This window comes from Aedes aegypti, chromosome 1 (assembly GCF_002204515.2).
Source record: "Aedes aegypti strain LVP_AGWG chromosome 1, AaegL5.0 Primary Assembly, whole genome shotgun sequence".
Taxonomy (NCBI): Eukaryota; Metazoa; Arthropoda; class Insecta; order Diptera; family Culicidae; genus Aedes; species Aedes aegypti.
In genome coordinates this window covers 172,528,230-172,552,497 of record NC_035107.1, presented here as the reverse complement: position 1 = coordinate 172,552,497, position 24,268 = coordinate 172,528,230, and the positions used below count along the sequence as shown (strand labels likewise).

General features: G+C 38.0%; 2 protein-coding genes and 1 non-coding gene across 6 annotated transcripts in view; 2 read left to right on the top strand and 1 right to left on the bottom strand.

Moving 5' to 3' along the window:
* Window positions 1–24,268, bottom strand: part of LOC5569388 — a 356,577-nt gene that overhangs the window by 195,077 nt on the left and 137,232 nt on the right. For 2 of the 3 annotated variants that reach the window (XM_021853571.1, XM_021853574.1), the window contains one exon: window positions 11,202–11,220. The exons of the other annotated variant lie outside the window; for it this stretch is intronic. The gene's annotated coding sequence lies outside the window, so the exon portion shown is untranslated. The remainder of the gene's footprint in view (window positions 1–11,201; window positions 11,221–24,268) is intronic. 3 annotated transcript variants of the gene reach the window in all.
* Window positions 1–24,268, top strand: part of LOC5569385 (autophagy-related protein 16-1) — a 372,239-nt gene that overhangs the window by 287,228 nt on the left and 60,743 nt on the right. The window lies entirely within an intron of this gene.
* Window positions 15,150–15,221, top strand: Trnaa-agc. The gene has a single exon. It is a non-coding gene; the product is annotated as a tRNA-Ala (tRNA).

Genomic DNA, 24,268 nt, shown 5'->3' with positions numbered 1-24,268 from the left:
CGATTGGGAAGATCAGTGCTCTCCGACTGGCGAACATGGATGTCCTACGCTTAATTGTTTTGCCGCCTCAAAGAATATGGTCATTCGCAGCACCTACTTCAAAGATAATCTCCCGTACTAATATAACTGGCGATCACCATTGCAAATGGACCCGAATCGATCAGGTATTGATGGATGGATTGCACATCTCCGAAATAATCAACGTTAGAATCTATCATGGTGCTTACATTTAGCCTACCCTCTACCTGATAGTAAGAAAACTGCGCTTAAAACTCCCTGTCATTAACGACGAACTGTACCGACGCCAGTCAGCGTGACCTTCAGCGATTGAAGTAGAAGGATTTCGCCACAGCATCGCTCCACATCTCGAGCAGTCGTTACCGCATTTGGTTTTGCTGGCTGAAACCCTTCTTGGTTGTTCTACTACAGTAAAAGTAGCCATCAACCCATAGGTATAATCATTGTGCGTTGGTCATTTTGCTTCACGACTTTCGTATACCAACTCGTAAAACGATAATGATTGACATTTTGACTTAAGACTGGTAGGATAATGATGGAGTACATGTGACACTAAACATCCACGTATGCAGTATACTGCGTGAGATGATTTATACTAGCGAGCTAGATTGTCATTGTTTTAAACACATTGAATCCTAAAACTTCGCATATGTTACTGGTAAGTTCAAATGAGCATTTCAATTCACATTTAACGTTTTTTAAGGCTGATGATGTTGTTCATTGAGGTTGAGCTAATGGTTTTATTGATCTCCTTGCAAAATCCGTTCTGGAGAAATATGTAGTTTAGCTAAAACAATTACAGTCAGTTCTCTTATAAGACATCACACACTTTTCTTTCACCACTGTCTCCCAATTGTTTTTCAACGTATGAAGCTGACTTTTTTATTTGAATATACAAGTCGCAATGTTATTTTATTGCGAGAAAAAAAAGGATTGGTTGGTCAATAAACTGCAATTAGTTTAATGTGAGTAGCAGGGTCTGGAAGAAAACTTAACTGAATATACGTATATATTTTATAACGATTTTAAAGTTATTACGGTCTAACATCACCATGTAATATTTCCATCTCTGAATCAAAACTCTAATTCACTTCTTTAAAGCAAAGAGCTTTTCATCATCATATAGGTGGTGAAAAAATATATGTTTTTATTTTTAATCGGTAAAATATATAGCAAAAAAACATAAAAACATAAAAAATCCATCTCAAACCATGCGGAATAACTTTTTTCTCCCACGACGAATATTTTTGACCCCATACAAACTTGTCTTGTCTCACTTAGATCTTTCAAATGAGATATGAGTCATCTGTGTACATTCCGGGCCCAGATTTGCCCAATCTCCTTTCCAATATTTCGGTATTTAGGCTGGTTTGCGATGAAAAAGTCAATATTTGTGTAGCTATATAATAATATTTAAGCTCACCACAATTTTAATATGCTGCAATATCTCAATAAAATAACAATTAAATGATGGACAAAAATACAATCTGTAGGTTCAATGACATTTCCATTCTCGTGATCACAGTTCGTCCCGTAGTTAAATTTGCCGAAGGATTCAGAATTGATTCAGAAGTGATTTGCATATTAATTTTGAACGCATTTTCGAAAAAGTTTCACCAACAATTTTGAGCTTTGGGATTCCGGTTTAGTTTGTTGCGTAGATTCAGAATATGGAAATAACTTGATATCCCTAAACAATTTAATTTATAGAATGAACGAAAAAATATGTTGTAATAATTGAAAATGGTGTCCAAAATCAATTCAATCACCCAGTATAATAATAAAAACGAAAAACCATATTCGAGATGGTACCGTTGCCTACAAACTTTTTTGTCGCCATATTTCAACAAATGTCATCCCTTTTACCCGTGGCTATGTTTTACGTTTCACATTCCTCATTTTACGCGGGACAGGTTCTAGCGTATATAAAATGTAATGCATATCGCAGTTCCCACGAAGATGCGTTCTACTGCAATGCCGACTTGGAGGTGCACCTGTGACCGGAAACCACCGGCGACCACCAACCAAACAGTCGGTGCCGGCTGATTGCGCGGTCGGAACACTCACTCGGTCGGAGAGGTGACTGCATGCTGAGCCGAGAGGATCTGCGCTAAATCGGTTCGCAAGAAGAATAGGGGAAATAGGGGCAAAACATCGTTTTCTAGAATGCTTTTATTCATCCAAGTTCTCTATTTATATTTTATTTTTTTTTTGTGAGAGAATTTTGAAAAACTTATATCGTTGTTAATTTATAATCGGATCCTCTGAGCTTAAGCTAATCATATGGTTTTGATATTTCTTTGCGATTCGAAAATTACCAAGTGTATGTTGGTGTGAACCGAACCTTTTGATATGGTTCAATCCGTACCTTTTCATTTCTGACGACCGCTCGACCTATTCCGAGAGCTCCAACACGTAAAAGAGTCCTCGACATGGTAGAAAACCAATATTGAAAGACTCTCACTCAAATTTCAATCATTAAGATCTCCCGCTAGAGCAAGCTTTTTGCAAAACTCACGCATGACATTTTGATGTAAAATCACTTGCTCACGCTCATGCCGTCAAAAATGAGTTAATCATAAAACCGATAGGAAATCTTGTTCACATTGAAAAAGTTTGCTGTAGCAGAAACACAAAGAATAACTGTTTTGCGTAGAAATATGTGTAAATACAAGCCAATGAATCAAACAAGTTGAGTTGCTTGAGCTACAACTCAAGCATGAGATATAAGAAATTGAGATTTTCGCAACGCTGCATTAAAGTTGTAATATTGACCAATAATGCGTTTGTTTATGTTGTTATTGAGCCTTGAACAAATATCTTAGAAACACGGTAGATCTCCAAAAATAGGGGAATCAATAGAACAGCTACTCAAAAAGCTTCTTCATCAATTTCGCAGTATGATAATACGATCCAAAAAACTCCCTTTGCTCGATATTCTGTAACCCGATTTATCTCCTAGATCGATGGATTGCGCGGTTCCTTTCATATATCATTATTTTACCCCTCGGTAAGCCTAGCCTCTTTAGATTGGTGTTTCTGGTGTAATAAGTTCCAGTTTCACCGGTTTTGGCCAGCTTAAGAGAAATGATTGTTGTAAAATATTTGTAAAACCGAATATGTACTGCAAGTAAGCGAAATGAAAGCTTGAAATCCATATTGTGTATGAAAAATATCGGAACTGAGCATAAAGCTTATTCTCAATTGACCATCAGAACCAGCTTCGACCACAGTCTTAACCTTGGTTCCGAAACTGGTCAATCACATTGGCCAAAGCCGGTGCTTGTCCCCTATCTCTCTTACTCCATGTTTTCATAAAAACCTTCATTGTGTTGAATTAATAATATTTTAACATTAAAATCGATATTTCGTTTGTATGTTAAAAAAAAAATCAAATTTTGAAAGTGTTTTGTTCATTGTCTCGATAACTCAATAGTCCCCACAGAATCGAGTCATGATGACTTGAATACAGGTACTCAATTTTGAACTAGATTCGGATTTCAACCACGTTTTCTTTTAAATGAAATTCACATTTTACTTGAACTAGTTATGTTTTCAATCAAATTGAAACTTATTATCAATTGTGTTTAAATTTTCAGTCTTGCGTCTACAAAAAATAATTCAATTAGCTTGATACCATACGAATCGGTGTTATATTTTATTACTACAATGAAAAAAAAAAAAAAATCAATTCAAATGGGGTGGTCCAAATCGAAACAGGGTTTTATTTGTATATGCCTAGTCATTTTCCGGTAGAAGATATCAAAAACTCTCTAAGAGAAAAATGTGCGTGTAGAATCTGGCTTTCTCGAAAACATTAAACTTTTCATGATGTTTATCGTGCCCAAGAACTGTTTCTAATTCTATATTGAACAACATTCCCATAAATTACAGATAAGCCTTCAGTGAAGTAAAAATCATCATAAAACATATAAAATAAATCATTCATTATGATTCCTCAGTGTTATGAAATCTGGGAACTCCTCACTTTCACTACACTACACAATACACTACAGAACTGATATAATTGTAAATAAACAGCGATATTTGGCCTTCTCATGACTCTTATTCCCGACTTTTCCTCACTAAACCCATCTTTATCGGTCCATCATCGGCAATGTTTCGCAAGTTGTAACAAGTTTGATAAATAACAGCTGCGAACGAGAGCTCCAAAGAAAGAAAGAGCAATGATGAAAAACATTCTTCTAGTAAATTTGCCGGTAGCTTTTTTATTTCATTGGCATGACAAATAATTCCCAAACACTTGATAGCAATAGGTTCACCCAGGTTTAAGGCATATTTATATGAGTTTTATCATTCAGTGTTGGTAGTAGATTACCAGAAGAGGGTGAGCTGGATGAAGCCCCTCTTGAGGACTGCTGGGGAACAGTGAAAGCAGCCATCAACAATGCTGCTGAGAGCAACATCGGGTACGTGGAACGGAGTCGATGGAACGATTGATACGACGAAGAATGTAGGCAGATTCTAGAGGAGAAGAATGCAGCGCGGGCGGTCATGGTGCAGCAAGGGACCCAACAGAACGTGGAACGTTATAGACGGAAGCGGCAACAGCAGACCCGCCTCTTTCGGAAAAAAGCCGCCTGGAGGATACGGAGTACGAGGAGATGGAACAGCTGTGCCGGTCTCAAGAAACACGTAAGTTCTATCAGAAACTCAACGCTTCCCGCAACAGCTTCGTGCCGCGAGCTGAGATGTGCAGGGATAAGGATGAGAGAATTTTGACGGACGAGCGTGAGGTAATCGAAAGATTGAAGCAGCACTTCGACGAACACCTGAATGGCACTGAGAGCACAGGCAAGACCTTCGAAGAGACGAAATGCCTTCGTCAGTACTGCGGAGGATGGAAACTAACCAGCCCCCACTTTGAGGGAGGTTAAGGATGCCATTCACCAGCTCAAGAACAATAAAGCTGCTGGTAAGGATGGTATCGGATCTGTACTTATCAAGATGGGTCCGGAGAGGCTGATCATTTGTCTGCACCGGCTGATAGGCACAATCTGGAAAATAGAACAGCTACCGGAGGAGTGGAAGGAAGGGGTAATATGCCCCATATACAAGAAAGGCGACAAGTTAGATTGTGAGAATTTTCGAGCGATCACCATTCTAAATGCGGCCTACAAAGTATTATCCCAGATCAATCTCAGTCGTCTGTCACCTTTAGTAAACGAGTTCGTGAGAAGTTATCAAGTCGGCTTCGTTGAGGACCGCTCGTCAACGTACCAGATCTTTACTGTATGGCAAATCCTCCAAAAATGTTGATACCAGGTCCCTACACATCACCTTTTCATCGATTTCAAGGCGGTATACGATAGTATCGACCGCATAGAGCTATGGAAAATCATGGACGAGAACAGCTTTCCCGGGAAGCTCACGAGACTGATAAGAGTGACGATGGAAGGTGTACAAAATTGAATGAAGGTTCCAGGCAAACCCTCCAGTTCGTTTGGATCCCGCCGGGGACTACGACAAGGTGATGGACTTTCGTTTCTCTTGTTCAATATTGCGCTAGAAGGTGTTATGCGGAGAGCCGGGCTTAACAGCCGGGGTATGATTTTTACGAGATCCAGTCTATTTGTATGCTTCGCGGATGGTATGGACATTGTCGGCCGAGCATTTGGAAAGGTGGCAGACCTGTAAACCCGCCTGAAACGCGAGGCAGCAAAAGTTGGACTGGTGGTGAATGCGGCCAAGACATAGTACATGCAAGTTGTACGCGATAAAGTTCGCCTAGGTAACAGTGTTACGATAGACGAGGGTACGTTTGAGGTGGTCGACGAGTTCGTCTGCCTTGCATCCTTGCTGATGGCTGACAACAACGTTAGCCGTGGCATGAAACGTGGACGATGCTCGAGGAGGACTTGCAAGCACTTGGAGTCTTCGAACGTCGGGTGCTTAGGACGATCTTTGGCGGTGTGCAGGAAAACGGTGTGTGGCGGCGAAGGATGAACCACGAGCTCGCCCAACTCTTCGACGAACCCAGCCCAGAAGGTGGCCAAAACAGGAAGAATACGAAGGGGAGGGCATATTGCAAGAATGCTGGACAGCAACCCTGCAAAGATGGTGTTCGCTTCGGATCCGGTTGGTACAATAAGGCGTGGAGCGCAGTGAGCTAGATGGGCGAATCAAGTGCGTTTTGATTTGGCAAGCGTGGGCGAGAACCGAGGATGGAGAGATGCGGCCACGAACCGAGTATTGTGGCGTGAAATTGTTGATTCATTGTTATCTCTTTGGATGTTAACTAAATAAATGAATAAATGAAATGTAGCAAAAGATGATAAACAGGTTCTCTCGATGTGCTACGGATCATGATTGTTACAAATAGCTAGAAATGGATAGGTGAGAAATATTCTCAATTTTCTAAGAATTAAAGCCTTGTTTCAAATAGCTCATTAAAAGTGTAATAAGAAAAGTTAAATCATTAGGTGAGTTCATTCCATAGATATCTATGGAAAATTCTGTTGTTAAAATGTTCGAATTCATAATCTGTTATACCGTTTGGATTCATACGGACACTTAAGGCCTCGGAGAAGTATAACTCATTAAAAAGCATTAAAAATAAATCTTTCTGTATGATTCCTCTGCGTTATCAAGCTTCTTAAAACGCTTTACTCCCGAATGATGGGAGAAAATTTTAATTCCACAACTCGGATAATTTTAAACAAATTTTGCCCTTTTCATGATTTCTTTTTCGGAAGCTCTTTGGTTTGGTCCCATGTCCCGGATGATTTAATTCGAATTTCGAACAGCTCAGGAATTTCTCAAACAGAAAGGTCAAATCACCAACTGAAATCATCAAGAATATTAGAGAGACGTTTTAAGTAATTAGGCATTGTAAATTTTCAAAGATATATTTGGAAAATAGTTATTAAAACAAGTCTCAAAAATGAGACTTTTGACAGGAAAAAATGAAATATTTCATGTGAAATGACTGCCTGGAATTTGAATCAGAGCGGTGAGTAATGCCGTGCTGATGTTGCAGGTTAATTTGAACCTTACAAATGTGCCCTTTTTAATAGATGTAAACCTGAAAGATGAAAATGGATGGCTGTTTCTATAATTTGATGCGAAACATATTGCGGCGCTTATATTAAATCCACATCCAGCGGCGGCGGTAACGCGCAGAAGATATGCGCGCAATTCAAACGCAACGTCAAAATTCAAGTAGGCTTGGATTTTTTCGTCGTTCAAGGACACAAATGTTTCAAATTTGCTAAATCTAAAACATTTGGTGATTTTCATTACTACTGCGACCGTATATCGACATTTTCAGATAATCGCATTACGTGGATTTATCTTGCAGAGCACAATATGTTTCTATCATAATGTCTTTCACAACTTAAGTCTCCTTCTTCCCTACCATGGGATCAAGCGCGTAGAACCCCCAGTTCCCCTACACGCTTGTGCGACATCATGACAACAACCTTATGATCACGGATGGGGCATGAATTGATGGACGGACGCATCGAGAAAGGGAAACAAGTTAATTAAAATCTGATGGCACCCTCGCGCGTCCTGCTCTGATTTACCTTGGACCAAGCTTTGAGAGCCCATGCACACCACATCCTGTGTAGGTATACGCATGGAAAATGCATCGACAGCACGTTCTTGGCTCAACACAGCTGGAAGTCGTTTGGTTCTGACATCGGCAGCTAGTCGTGGTCATCGCTCGAGATAAATGATGCAATGGTGTAGAACAGTAGCAACTTCCTTTCGGCATAATTCACCGTCTTTGCCGCCACAGAACGGTTCACCACAGACAAACAGATATACCACTCAGATTTATTTCATCGTACAGCAAAACAGCCCTCAATTATAATATTTGGTAGTGTGTTAGCTGCTCAATCAAGGCGCTTGTATCGTTTTTGCTTGAGTTTCACGTTTGTGCATTACCGCCATCTAGTTTTCATATGGCGAAAATCAGTATTTTTGGCATTAGGCGTACGATATTTTAAATTGATAATTGTTCTGTGCTTCCAGTGCACCGCTAAATGTCTTCGGTGGGGTCACACCTGGGAAGTTGGTAGCCTTGTTGACGCATGTAACAGCTGTGACCACATGGGGAGACAATGCAGGGAAGCGCATTGCCGGGAACATACGATGTTGCTTAAGTTTGACTTTCAGTTAAAAAAAAAGTTCTTTCATACGATGAGATTTTTAAGTCCTCATCGTCGAATGATTAAGAAGAACTCATTAGCGGAGAATGCACAGTTGGAATGACCGTAACGGTGTGGCGTGACTCTGGCGTGGTCACTCCGTTCACTTTTTTTTGTTTTCTTTGTGAAGTTGCGTCGGAAGACAGATAACTCGAATCACAGCTGGTGGTTTCATGCAGAAAATTGAGGCAGTTCAGTTCAAAATACTATAAATTGAACGGAATGAAAGAAAAAGCTTAAAAGTCAAAGCCAGGTAGATATATGGACGACTAATTAATACAAACATAAATCAAACCGTTAAAATTAAGATTTATGGGATAATATGAAGCAATAAAATGAAAAAGGGTTTCTCTGGATTTCGTTTCAGTAATCAAATAAATAACACTAATGACAAGATTGTTCTTTGATAAACATTGTGCGTTTTTACGTTAATGTTTTCATTTAAAATTGTTTTATTTTTAAGTTAGTTGATCACAAAACAAGTGATCTATCGAATCAACCAAAAACAGGGTGGTGTGAATTCTCGTAGTGTAGTTAGTAAGCGAGCTAAAAAATAGCAGGTAGTTGTGGATTAGAATTTCATGTGACTCTTTCAAAATTTACGCCTTTGATTTGGAACCCGTGAAGTAAATATTAAAAAATAAATAAATTAATAACGCAATGAAATGAAACAAAGTGTGCCACCCATCGTGATTTTTTCTCCGACTTTGATGGATTTATGCAGAAAATTTTTAATCCCATAAACGGAATAAAAAAGGAGACTCGCGTTTTGCCCGAATCTCTTAAAGATCGCGAACTACTTCTAAAATAACTTGAAGAGATGAGACAGGAGTTTTTTACCTATAACGGCTAAACTATTAGTTTGCTCAATACCATCTTGAAAAGTCTTTCAATCGCTCGAAATCGTTTGAAGAGATCAAAACTTAAGTGGTTTTCATAGTCCAAATACTCATAATAAAAAGAGAATGCAATCGGGCATTCGTCGGATAGGCTTATATTAACAAATGTGATCTAAAACTATTGAAGCTGTGGAAGTTTTTTTTTTTCATGTGACATGGGAACATTTTCAGAAGCCAAGAGGTAATTTCCAGAACCCCATTCAGTGCCTGCAGGTGCAAACATTGCAGCATGGATGCTTCATAATTGATTCGAATAGGTTCTAAGAACGTCTGGTCTGTGAAAATGACACCAGTTTCTATGTGCAAATTGCGGGGCAACCATAAGTCCAATTTATGGAATTGCCCTACACGCAAGCAAATTGTGTAGGCTCATTCCAGCCTGATGAACGAAAATGTTTGTCGTACCTTCAGATCTGCTGGTAGAAGCTCAAACAATTCTCATTCTTCAAGTAACGATAGCTTGATTAATGATCATATTTTTCAACGGGTGAATTTTAATCGTGCTCATCAACATGCTAATTTTCTTCCTTTTTAGCTGTGGTAACCGTTCGAATTTTGTCAATTCGTGTAGAACTACCTATGCAAATTTTGCTGCGGGTATCCACAATTAATTTTAACATGTCTCTCCACCAACTGAATATCTTTGAAATGTACCATGTCTGCCTCTGAATCCCTACAACCTCAAAAACATTGAGTACCAACTTTCTAGCAAATGTCAGCGTTTGCACGCTAATTTAAATTTGTCATGAGAGTAGTCTTTTTTTGCTAGTTATATGCAATTGGATATATGAAAGTGCTTTGCTTAAGATGAGCTTCCATTAACGGCAAGTGCCACAATGAAGCTCACATCGCAAAAAAAAAGTCCGATCTAACGAATACGCTTTAAATCACAGTTCATTTAACCCATCCGATGATGCCATTTTTAACGATCGAAGTGTTGTATAGTCTTCACGCGCAGCAGCGTTCAAATTGTAGGAAAAAGCGAATTTCAAGTGAGAGCTACATTGGCGTACAAACTAATGTGTATACACAAATCAATAATTGGCTTCCAAATACACACTCGCCGCGGTTTCGGTGCTGTTCGGAATTGACCGATTGCCTCTCTTTTGATTGAACTTTTACTTCACGGCTTCGAGTCAAAGAAAAGCTTCCCTAAACGGAACAATTTCACTAATGATTGCTAGCTTTGAGTGCGGAGCCTATGCCATGAGCCCACGAGGGTAAGGCTAAATACAATTTGATTATAGTGATTTGCTTGAGCCGCACTTCCAGCACTACATTGCGGAGATCTTCTACACAGTAAAAAATAAATTGTAATGTGCTCATCAGTCCCGCCGCAAATATGGTACATAATATCATATTTTAAGCGTACAAAACCATCCATCAAATGCTCAAAATAGGTTTCTAGCAAATGATAAAACTGGTTTGAGAAGTTGACAAAAAAGATGTAAAATTTGACCGGGATTCGAACCCTGGTCTAGGGAATGAGAGCCGCGTCCGATACTTCTTGGTCACCTCACCAAAGTAACTTTAATTTCCACAATTTTTGTGTTGCTACTCGAAGTATAATAAAATGGATATGATCGAGTTCAATTACGTCCAATTATTGATACATAACTAAATTTACGTCGGTCGATATTAGTTTATTTTTTGCTGTGTGCTCGATCGATTCGCTGACGTCGTGAATTGATCGAAGCTGAATCAAATTTAATCGAGGAAGAAGCTGCGTCGTCTTTTTTCCCCTGCACACATTTTTAAGCTCTTTGATGGGAGTGTTGTTGAACCTTGTAGGGGATATTCATTCCGAAGTGAGCGCCACATCTTCGGTTACCAGACTTCCACTACGGGTGGTAGGTGAGCACTTTTGATTTGCTTATGATACGATCGCTCTCTAAGCTAATTTGAAGTTCGTTTCGTTTTCATTCGATTTAGAAGATCAAGTAACTGGATATAGATTCATCATCGACTTACACGTCAAGCAGTATTTAATGTTCTAAGTGAGCGAAGAAAATCTAACCCCAGCATTAAGAATGAAAGCAAATCGTTTTTTTGGGTTTATTTTGAAAGACCGTTTCGGGGTAGATTTGAATGATTTGATATTTAGACTTACCTTAATTGGCAGAAGTGCTCTGAAATGAAAATAAAAAGATGATCAGAAATAAGCGTATTTATATTTAGTATTAAATGTAGTTCAATATATTATATTATTCTTTTAGAACCATACACTCCAATCTTCTATACATTATCTTATATTGATATATGCACTGACACAGCCAGATCATGAAATAATCTCGGAAAATGTGGAAAATAATGAACATGGGTTCATCAGTTTTCTTGTCACATTAAAGTTTGTGATAAGTACGAAGATACTTTATGCTTGTAAAAAGACGTTATATCTTTCACAAATAAGAACTTTTGACCGCAAATGCAATGTTGGGACCAGTTCCAATATGGCTCCAGGAAATCTCTCTCGGAATTCCTTCGAAGTTTTCTCATGATATTTTACTAGACATTCCTGTAATATAATCTACAGTAATCTATACAGCGATTTCTACAGGGAATCCAGTAGGGATTACTCAATGATTGATTTTGATTACTAAGATTTTTGAGACCAGCTCCAATAGGGCTTCAGGAATATCTTCAGCAATACCTCCTGGAATTCTGCCAGAAGTTCCTGCAGGGATTCCTGCCGGAAAATGTTTTCTATAAATTTCGCAAGGAGTTTGCATAGGAATGCCTCCAACGAATCCTTCATAGATTCCTGAAATAAAATTTTTACCGGAAATTCTGCAAGAATTTCTCCAAAGGTTTTTCCAGGAATCCTTCGAGATATTCCTCCAGAAATTCTTCAAGTGATTTATCCTGATATTCTTTCAGAGATTTCTCCAGAGGTTCCTTCATGGATTCATTCAGGAAATGCTCCATAGGGATTCTTGCAGATATGTCTTCAAGTCTTTCTCCAAGGGTTACGATAGAACAATCTCTTCATGGATTACTCCAGATATTTCTCTATTGCTTTCGGCAAAGATACATTTATTTCTCCAAAAATACATCCCCAGGTAGTCCTCTTCAAGGCTCCATGGGTTCCTCTACAGGGATTCCATCAGGAAATTCTCCAGGGTTTCCACCAGGAATTCCTCTAGGAATTCTACAAGAAATTACTTCATGAATCTTATGAGCGATATCTCTAAGAAGGGGCCTTCTTAGCCGAGTGGTTAGAGTCCGCTGCTACAAAGTAAAGCCATGCTGAAGGTGTCTGGGTTCGATTCCCGGTCGGTCCAGGATCTTTTCGTAATGGAAATTTCCTTGACTTCCCTGGGCATAAGGTATCATCGTACCTGCCACATGATATACGAATGCGAAAATGGCAACTTAGGCAAAGAAAGCTCTCAGTTAAAATCTGTGGAAGTACTCATTAGAACACTACGCTAAGAAGCAGGCTCTGTCCCAAGAAGAAGAAGAAGAGGCGCCGACAGGCTGCGGGGTAACAGAAATCAAGTGTGGAAAACGATGTTCTAAGTTTCCTTCATTGAAAATTTTTAGAGGTTCCTCCAGTGATGGCTCAAGGAATTGCTTGAGCTATTCTTCCAGGAATTTATTCAGGGTCTTATCAAAAACTTCGTCAGTCAAAGAGTTCCTCGAGCAATTCCTTGAAAAATTATTGGAGGAATCCCTGAAGGCACTTTAGGCGAATCCTTAAACCAATTTATGAAGGAATCTCTAGAGGAATTTGAACAGGAATTTTCGGAGGCCAGTAACGAATCTCTGGAAAAGAAAAATTCGGGCATTCCTGGAGGATTACTTAGAAAAATCTGTGTAGTGACTCATGTAGCGATTTTATTTTCTTCGAGATATCCCTGGGAGAATTATTGAAGTAATTTCTAGTAGAATCCCTGGAGGAATTCCTGGTGGAAGTTCTGAAGAAAATCTTTGTGGAATCCCTTAATAAATCTCCGGAATAATTGCTGAAGGTTTGTCGAGAGGTCTACCTGGGAAATTTCTGCAAGTATGCTTGGATGAATTTCTGCAGAAATCACTGGAGAAATAACAGGAAATCTTTGGAGGAATTCTTGAATAAAGCCAAGATTTTTGGTAGAGATTTTCCTGGTGGAATCCTTGAAAGACTCTCTGGGAAGATTTCTAGAGGATTTTCTGTAGGAATATCAGGAGAAAACGTTGAAAAAATCCTTGAAGAAATCTCTGAAGAGATCCCTGGGGTAATCCCCGGTATAATTGCTTGAGAAGTTCCCAGAGAAATCATTGGAGAAATTCCTGGATCCCAGAAAAGATTATATTGGAAAAACTCTTCGCAAAATCTAGAAGAATCTTTGTAGATATTTTCCATCAGAAAAATAAAAAATCTTTGGAAAAATCCCTAGAACACTTCAAAGAAGAACTGAAGGAATTTCAGAAGGCATTGCTGTAGCCCTATCGGGACCAGTCATAAAAAATCTAGTAACGGAATTCTTGGAGCTCCATTCTTCGGTTCCATATCTTTCTTATTTTGCTAAAAGAACGAAAATCGGTTCAAAAATGAAATTTTGAGCGTGCTTCAAAGTAACTTCTTGAGGTCGCTGAAAGATTCTTTTGACACGAAAATGTTCGTTTGCAGAAGTTAAGAAAAGTAAGAAAATTACAGATTTATTTATCTTTTCTCTAGAAAGTTACAACTCCTCTAGAGTGCTGATTGACCAGAAATGATAACAAGAGTGGGAACAGAAAAGTTCAAGTTTCCTAGAAATTCTGAAGAGTTTATCTACGTTATATATGAAACGATAGATATAACTAGCCTTACTTTCTCATTGCGAATAAACAAAATCTGTTTTTGAACCGATTCAGCATTAAGGTTGTCCTACATCAGCCTTTGTGTTCGTTCGTGGTAATGTTATTTTCTGAACCCAACAGTTATAAAAAGATTAAAAAAGTTTTTTGAAACATACTTTTTATGGTGCAAACAACAACAAAACCTTTGGAAAATTAATATGGCACTTATATTTACATGGCTAGAGTAATTATATATAATGTTCATATTTAGTATTATTATATATTATGTATTAGTTTTTTTCAATATCAAATTTTATTACCTTTTCAAGACGTATGCCTTTCTAAACCTCAAACTTATATGTTTTTTATTCTTCTCTTTTCAGGTAAGCCATTTAATGATGACCCGCAGAATGTCTCGTTTCGAAGGTGAAATCGTTTCGTATATATCATGTCCGCCTTTCCAGGGCTAATTCAAAAGAATTGAAATGTTCAACTTTTAAAATAAGAATTTTCGGGGATCATATAGTCTAACAGCAGACTTTAAACCTTGATTTGGATTATTTGTTGGCAGCATTGAGTGTGATGATTTCTTTCCTCACATATATTTTTCTTCACCGTTAACTACTGACCAACCTAGTGTCTAAAGCCGTTAATAGGCGCCTTCTCTAAAACATCACATTTTACGATCATCCTAATAAGGCTCAGCGTCGATAGCCGTGATGCGATGATTTACGCCCGATCGTTTCAGTAAGTCGCGCGCACGCGACGACGGTGCCAAGACTTTTATTAGCTGAAAATGGGCTTCCATATCCGCGTTGAAATTAAAACGCGTTGGTGATTTTCTCTTGGTCATCGATGCCGATCCGAAGGTCAGCCGAGATTGTGACCCGAGATCGGCCCGGGAATCGAATGGATGCTGCTGAGAGCTGTGCCACAGTGGTTCAATCTGTTCTACGAAGCAGTCATAAAGCAGCTTACACCAAATTTGATGAAAAATACCTTCAGAAGTTGGGAGCTACGCACTACACAAATCTCGCCTAGGCATTGCATATACAAATTGACGCTTATATTGAGCTGTTCGGTAATCCAATCCGCATGGTTATTAAATTAATTAACTCATTACGCGTGGTAAAGATGGACAAATTACAGTTTCAATACTAAATAAATCGCACTCGCTCTCTCCGCGTGTGTATTGACATGAGATGGATGGATATGGGTTATGAAAGGGGTCCGCTTGGTCTGTAGGGATTTGAATTCTAAACTTGTAACCAACTCAGGTATTGGGTCACCAAGTGGCTCGGTAGCTTAGTTGGTAAAGCGCTCGTCTAGCATACAAGAGTCCTGGGTTCGAATCCCAGCCGAGCACGTGGATTTTTTTCATAATTTCATTCGCATAATGAATTAATTAATTGCATATACAATTGAAAGCGTTGTTTTATCTAGCGAACTGGGAGTCGTGAGTTCGATTCTCGCCGAGAAGTCATGTAACGTTCTTGCAAACTTCACTTTAATTTGTCCATCCTGCAGAACTTTAAACATCAAAAAAATGTCTCTAGGAACTTTCTTGACTTCAGGATAATCTTGGTATGAAGAAAATTATTGATCCATGAAAACGTGAAAAACTTTATTTCCAATTTTTGGCCCATGGATGGTGCCACTATGCTTTGTGCTGCTGGCGCCATCAGAGGAGGGCCAAACGAAACGAGCCGAAGATGGCAACTGGCGACATCCATCCGTTTGGATACGGTTCCCCCCATTCGATAGAAGTTGTACCAAACGGTGGCGCGAAGATTCGATCGGAATTGGATCAGCAGTGCGCAGCGGCTTCCTGTTTGGACGATCTCAAAACTGAATGGTGTGATTTATCTTCGTGTGAACAGGCGCTTTCCCTTCAAAGTCCATAGGGTATCAAGATCTGCGAAAGCTTTCACCATAAAAGCGCGTAGGGATCGTGCTGTGCAGCTTCTGTGAACTCGGCAACCGTCATATCGATAGGCTTGGTTTTTTATCGACTCATTCCAGGGACTACATTTGATAAACGCTCGACAGATGTGCTCAATGCGTTTGGTTTATCTTGACTCGTATAAACATTATTTGACCATAACCGTGGACTCTGGTGGACGCCATTGCCGATGGTGATATGGACCCTTGTGGTTTGCCCTACGGCCGTTAACGGTAAAATATTTATCATTGTCTGTGAACCTGTGAAACTCATCCATCGAACGCTGTTGCCACCAAACAATCATTGCAAAGAGATGTGGGCTTTTTTTTTGTTGATTTGATGTTTGATCGACAGGGAGTTGAGAATCCACGAATGCCGTGTAATATTGATTTACCTTATATGGTGCCGCTGTTTGTTTATATCAGAGAAGGGTTCTGAATACTTTGCTATTTTTATTCACTGTTTTCGCCGCGGGAGATAGCATGATGTGCGAGATGTAGATCATGTGCGTTGTCTTCACGATGAGTTTAAAAAAAGAATGCCCATCTTCTGGGCAGGAATGATTGATATCAAATTAGAGGTTATGGATAGGTTTGATTATTTAGATAAACTTGACACAAAATACTGTCGAATTCAAAGATTGTACACGGGTAGAAGTCAGAATACCAAAATCATGATTATGCCTCCTGATCAGTTAATCAAATTGTCAAATTGGGACACAATCTCAAGAAAAATTGTTATGACTAACACAGAGGGCAATATTTTTGCATTAATTAATTATTTGCAATCATTAATCGTGATTAATCAATTCTTTTGAACACAATAGCAAATTTGTGTTTTGGTTGTTATTCGATAATGTAGCAATGTTTACCAACACGGAGAAAGTTCTCGAAAATTGCAATGCATAGCTTAGAATATTACTACACAGGCGGTGAGCGATTATTGTCGTATTTTGTTCAAGTTGTGATAAACTGTTGTAGCGTAATAAGATTGTTGCTATTTGATACCTGGATCCAACCTTTTTTGTTTATCGTAATGATGGGCTTGATGAAGCATGTGAGGGAGTTACAATCATCATTCATAAGTGTATACAACTTTTAAAACATCAACTTTCAGTGTTTCTGTTGAAACACAGCTTGGTAAATATAATTTCAAAGGCTGTGCATATTTGCCTGTCCAATGCACTGGGCAGCAAATTAACTTGCTTCAAAATGACTTGCGGAATTGACTCGTCAAACAATTTTGTCATTGATGAGTTTAATGCAAAACATCGCTCATGGAGTAATTCGCAAAGCAATTACAACGGCAGAATTTCATTTGATGAATACTGTTCAGGATATGTCTTGATTTAATACCCTGATAGCCCTACTTGTTTTTCTTCTTCTAGAAACCTTTCCACGATTGATTTGGTCTTGATTGACTCTAGTCGACTGTGTAACCAACTATTTACTCACGCTGACTTTGATTCAGATCATGTCCCTGTACCATTTCAAATATTTCATGAAAATGCTCTCGAATCTTTGAGTAATTCCATTGTTGAAGTAAGGGGCATTGCAATTCCAATAGTTGAAGTAAAATTCGAATCTGTGATTATAGACGACGATCAAACACTTTTGATCCGTCTTTAAAGCGTGAGGAGAAGGCAATTTCAACACACTCGCGATCCAGCTATCGTCCAATCAGCTTGCTTTCCTCCATCAGTAAACATTTTGGAAAAATCATTTCATCAATGAAAATTCAATTTTGCCGATGATCAATTCGGAATACGACATGGACATTCAACCACTCATCAACTTTTACGTGTAACAAATTTGATTCCTTCCTACAAATCTGAAGGCTATTCTACTGGTCTTGCTTTTCTAGAAATCGGAAAAGCATTCGACAGTGTTTGGAATGTAGGCTTGATTGTAAAATTAAAAAAAACTTTAATTTTCCAACATACTTAGAATAATCCAAAATTATCTGTCAAATCGTACACTTCAGGTTAATTATCAGAGCTCCAAGTCTGAAATACTTCCTGTAAGAGCTGGTGTACCTCAAGGCAATGGGACCAATATTTTACAATATTTTCACATCTGACTTACCTGAGTTACCTCAGGGATGTCAAGAATCAAAAATCTTTGTTTGCGGATTACACAGGCCTCTCCGCCAAAGGACGAAGCCTGCGTGTCATCTGAAGTAGATTGCAATAAAGTTTGGATATTTTTTCTTCATACTTGCAAATATTCCCACATAAACCAAAAGCTCTTTAGTTATCAAGTAGACATGTTGTCACGATGAGAGGGGTTCCAATAAATAAGTCAAAAGATGTTAAGTATTTACAGCTCATACAAGATAAAAATTTAACTTAAAATTAAGCTTTTGATCTTCAAATAAATTTTAAGGCTGGCCAAGTTGTATGCTGTACCGATATGGACTAGCTGTTGTAATACCAGAAAAAAAGCTGCTTTGCAGAGGATTCAGAATAAAATTTTAAATTGATTCTGAAGCTCCTACTAATGAGTTGCATGGAATATTCAATGTTGAAATAAATTTCGAATAAAATTATTGATACTTTTAAGGCCGATTTTTTCGCCTTCGCTTAAGCCGTAAACCAAGTTTACCCATATGGTTAAGCACTGGTGTGGAATCCGCTTATTAGATAAAAATCTTGATCTTGATCAGCTAAAATGATAGTTTTTTTTAAAAGACAATTTACACCGTCTTCAGCGTATAGGTTGCACAGACTGAACGATCACTAACATTAGGCAACTGACAACATGAAACACCCAGTAGATGATTTTTTCGTTCGACGAAAAGTTTTCACCGATTGGAGCGGGAATCGAACCCACACCTCGTGGCACAATACGCCCAGACGACTGACGCCACTAACCGCAAGGCCACGAAGCCCAAAGTTGACGAAATCAACAATTTTGGAACTCGTTTTTTTCAAATAAATTGCCTTATTCTATAATGAAATAGTGTTTTCCATAGATAAATAGATTATTCGATTGAATTTTGAAAATGGCCTATGAGTTTTTGCATGCAATTTATTTGAAAAATTCTAGTTGAGAAAATGTTGGCGTTAGAGAAAACTACTGTGCTATGAACAAGTTGTAGTGATCCGTTTGGGCTACAAGAAAGAAATATACACCAAAAAAATAATTTATTTATTATCATGGATAAATTCAAAAATAAAATTTAAATTTAAAATTCCACTAAAACCCCACTTCAACATTTTTTCTTAATTTTCACCAGAGAATCTTGACAGCAAACAGATGTTTCGGAATTTTTGGTTAAAAAGTTTTTTGAAGAACAATTTTTGGTCGATTTAAATATTTTGTAGAAATAAACATGTTTCAATGATATAATAAGCACCTTTAAATTATTCTAAGCCATAATGATAATCACCATCACTTCTCTTGAAGTAGCCATATTCGATTTCGAATTAACTTTGTGCCAAACATCTGTATCCTATCAAGATTCTGTGGTAAACATTAAAAAAAGAAATAAAAAATCAGGTTTTTGTGTAATTTGAAATTTAGGCTTTATTTTTAAAACTTCCGTGATAATGAATTTGTACTATATTTTCCAGTTCATTGCAACTTCTCCGTGGAACATTTTTGTCTAAAATCAACAATTTCGGAAATAGATTTTTTAATAAATTGCTCACAACATCTCAAAGGTCATTTTAACGAGATACTTGAGTTAAAATGATCGATTTATCTTATTTATCTTATTCTATCATACTGAAAACATGTGTAAAATTTAATCCAAATCGAAGATGGTCGAGATCTGTGACTGACCGATTTGACATGGAATTCGTCTTTAGCAAAGTTGCTGCGAAATCATGTTCAACAGATAGAGATCAATGGAATGCAGAACTTGATTGCTGAGTGGCGCCAGTTCCAATATTATGCAATAAACTTTTGTATCTCAATATTCTGATTTGCTGAGAACTATCTAACTTCGCGATAGGTTTCGATGATGCTGGTTAATAAACGGTCCTGACTAGTCTTTTGGAAACATCGGATGGAATCCCACCAGCTACCCAACTGATTTTCACTATTTTTGGTTCTGCTTACTAATTAATGAAGCTCATTTATATCCAAACATTTTATTTGCTTACATGATATTGGGCTTTCAAAAGCTTATGATGATCATATTAATATATCAGAAAACAAACGTCGAAGAAAACCGTTAAAACGACTGTAACAATTCCCTGCTTAATTATGTGCTTGTAAGCCGAGAATCACCTTCATTCTTTAAAGCCGTGAAACGGTACATATCTAGCGTTTCACCTCGAAAGACTACAAATGCCAAGCGAAAGGTACCCCCGCGTGCCGATAATTAATGATAATCAGTATCACGTAAATCCTAGTCATCTCTCACTTTCAAAAGCACGATGTACCAATTACGATAATGACCTCACAATCTGGTTATCTAGCCGACTTTAAATCTTCGCAGACCGCCGTATCTTCTCCGGACAAACGTCTACCAGCTTACCCAGCCGTCAGGATCCATGACCGAAGGTGCCTACTCGCGACAAAATGACACTTATCCAAAGGTTCACTAATCCGGTGCCATAGTTGGGGCGAGATTGATCAAGTCCAACCACTTGGGTATCACCCTCTATACCATATCTACTTCAGAAAGATTTTGTGTGTCGTTTCTCCATCTATGATCTAGTCCCCCTACTGGGACTGTGAACTTGTGGATGAAACAGATCTCGACCACTGCAACTGAACCTCAAGGCAGATTGTTTATTTTCCAAATAAACTTTTTAAACTAGATTCCTTCTTCTCGACGTTCCGTTCTCTCTTTGCATTTGGTTCGAATTGATGATAGTGCATTTATTGCTCCCGTTTCGAAAACGAAGCGCCTTAGATTGCTTTGCGCCAGAGCAGACCAAGAAGTTCCCTAGTTGGGATGAACAGGTGAGATGAGGTTGACTGATAAAAGGGCTTTAACATGACACTAGAAACACAGTTTTCCGCCGCATAGTATTGCGATTTGGCGCATGATGCTGGTGGAATCTGGCATGATGATCGGGTTTTCCTTTTGAAATCGTTTGAAGGTAAGAGATACATAGGTCTAGTTGAACATCTCTGCAGGATGGCGGCGACCGATCGAGGGAGGGGCAGCAACCATCAATGAAGAGTGACAGTTTGTTTTGAGTTGATGTCTGGTGGAGTTTTGACATTAGTGGAGCTTTCAACGTCTAAAGCGCAATCTGCCCCGCACAGGTGATCCGATCAATAGTAAACTGGCTGTCATTCAGGGTTGGATGACGACGATGATGGGATCGTGATAGCCTAACACAATTGCGACCAAGCTAAAGACGTACACAGGTAATAATAAAAGGAGGGAAGACTTATCTCACTTTACTTAGTTTACAGTATATTTTTTGTCACATACGAGCTTATATCGAATTAAAGTCCTTTTCCGATTTTTTGCAAAAAAAAATGATATTTTTCAAATGCATTAGTTTGCATTTTTGGATGATGTAACTCTGAATCGTCTTGAGATGTGCAAAAGAATACACGCTGCTGACTAACATCTTTCGAAATCAGTTCTTTAATGGACACTCTTTATCACAGTTCAGCAGCTCTTCCCTGTCTGTTACAAACTAGTTATTGATATTTAAATAATACCTCATCAGATCATTGGACCAATTAGGCTTTACCTTTCATCGCTTCTCACGTTACCGCCATATCTGTTTGTATGAACCAGCTCGATTGACATCTTGAATTGACGATGAATATCACAACAACGCATCAGTCAGTGGTGAGAGGCGCCCATCCTATTCATTATTCAATGGACATAATTTTTTGTCAGGGGGCCCAGGTAGCCGTAGCGGTAAACGCGCAGCTATTCAGCAAGACCAAGCTGAGGGTCGTGGGTTCGAATCCCACCGGTCGAGGATCTTTTCGGGTTGGAAATTTTCTCGACTTCCCAGGGCATAGAGTATCTTCGTACCTGCCACACGATATACACATGCAAAAATGGTCATTGGCATAGTAAGCTCTCAGTTAATAACTGTGGAAGTGCTCATAAGAACACTAAGCTGAGAAGCAGGCTCTGTCCCAGTGGGGACGTAACGCCAGAAAGAAGAAGAATTTTTTGTCGATCGTCGTAGGATTGACGTCCGTTAGTAACATGAATGGCCTAGGAAACGTACTTTTGTCCTACTCCGGTGAGCTACATCTGATTGCACAACTCGGCGGTCTCTATATATTCTACCGTGCTCTGGATATTGCAACTTTATTTATAATGTGATGTTTTTTTTCTATCATATGTCATTAAAATAGATTTTTGATAGTAAACTTTTCCAAATTGCCGCAGAAGTTTTTATGAGTTTGTGTTACCACAGACTGTGTCAAGACCAAATGATGATGATGATGAACAGTTTTGGCGGTGCTCTAATGTTAATCATCATTACGTAACCAATAGTGCTTGATACGGAAAGAAAGCTGCAGATGGAAAGACGGAATAGCAATAGATTAGAATCACTGATTGCCTCTAAATGGTTGACAGAATGAGTAACATAACTGTGTATGAGTTATTTAAACGAACGACCGAAATAAATCTACGTGGCAGAGTGGATGCCACATGAGCGTATATATGGTACAAATGAAACGCTGTTATCTTATTTTTAGCTACGGCGGGGTGAAGGTCACAAACGTTCTAGAAATGATTGTTTGAAATTTAGTCCATAACCTCAAGACAACGATTATGGCTATTTCATTGAGATTTTTGCTCGAAAAAATGCTAAAATATGATCTGTAGAATATTACTTTTTAATCGAAAATATTTTGGCGCACGTAAGGATGTTGTCATAAACGATGACAGTATGAAAAAGTTGTATCTTTCTTTTTTCGCTTCAAAAGAGAAGAACTGCGATGAATCCAAAAACATGATAAAAGAATACTTTTTTCCTGTTCACCACCCTTTTTTTATTTCACCTGTTCGGAACCGGATAACAATTCCTCTCATGGATGCTAAACATTTCGTTCGCATCACAGACATTTAATGTTTACTAGTTTTTGGATGTCAAATGATGATTTTCAACTATTCAATTTTTTTAAGATTAGTTTGCATAACTTTATTCAAAGATTTCAAAGGAGAAACTAGCATTACTGACAAAGTCAGAACTAGTAAATGTTATGTTAGCTTAACCCCTCTACCAGCAGCTTCATTTTTTTTCCGTGAAAAAATATTCAAATCAAACTTTTTTGTTTCTCAATATTTTTGCACCATTTATTCACAGGATCTCAAGAAACTCTTCTAGTTTAAGGATTTTAATAATTGATGAACTGGTATTGAAGACATTCCGATGTTTCTTGAGGGACTAACGACATTCCCCAGATAAAATATCTTCGACGGCCATTTTGTTTTTGGTCAATTTAAAATGAGATGTAAACAATACAATGCCAGGTAATAAAATACTTAATATACATAAAACATACAAATCGGTTAAGTATTCTTAAGTTAAGTTAAGATATCTTAAATTACGATATGATGTATTTTGAAGTTTTCAAGATCCATATTTGGCCAGCGTGGTACCAGAAACCTCATTACTCAAAGATGGTTGCACCAAATTGCTTCATTTTTTTCACAATATACTCTCATTAATATATTTTTCCGAAGAGCGAATATCCGAATACTATAAAAATTCTGTAGCCTGAGAAATTTACGTGAATTATATTTGGAGTTTTATATTTACGTGAGTATAGAATTTTGGAATATCTCCGCATCCAGCATAAGTTATCACGATTTGAATATTTTTTTCGTCGTAAAAAAAAAACTGCTAGTAGGGGGTTAAGCATGATCTACTTAACTCGTTTTTGAAAACATACTTATTTTTTGCAGGCTTATCTTTGTTTATCGATCATGGAACCGTTTTTTCCGCAAAATGTGCTTACTTTAATTAAAATTGCCTATCTTTAGGCGGGCTTTAGGGCACTTTGTCGAATGACGCTTGGTCGAGTGGACGTTTGGTCGAATAACTTTAGAACATTTCATTAATGGATTATTCAATAATGATTGATCGAAAAATCGTTTGGTTCAACATATGTATACAAAACCAAACTAGAATTTTTGCACAATGGCGGATCTTCAATTTATTTTGGGCAACAATATTTTTCATCAGAGGACAATAACGAAACTACAGGATGAATTCTTGTAAATGCTCTTATTTCTCAGCCATTTTTGGATTGGAAGACGCAACGTTTTATTTTAGTCAATTTTGTGGTTCAGAGATAATTGTGTCCTTTTATTGCTCAACGTTGAAAACATAATGTTATGTTGGATTTATTATTCTTTCAAAATATTATCATTCTATGAATTCTCCTAAACATTTTCGTCGGTCACTTATTAAAATACTAAACATTGTTGAATTTATTATTCTTTCAAAATGTCATCGTTCTTTATATACAACTGCAGATGTTTATCCAATGACAATTTCCAGCGTTAGTGCTCCGAACTTTTAT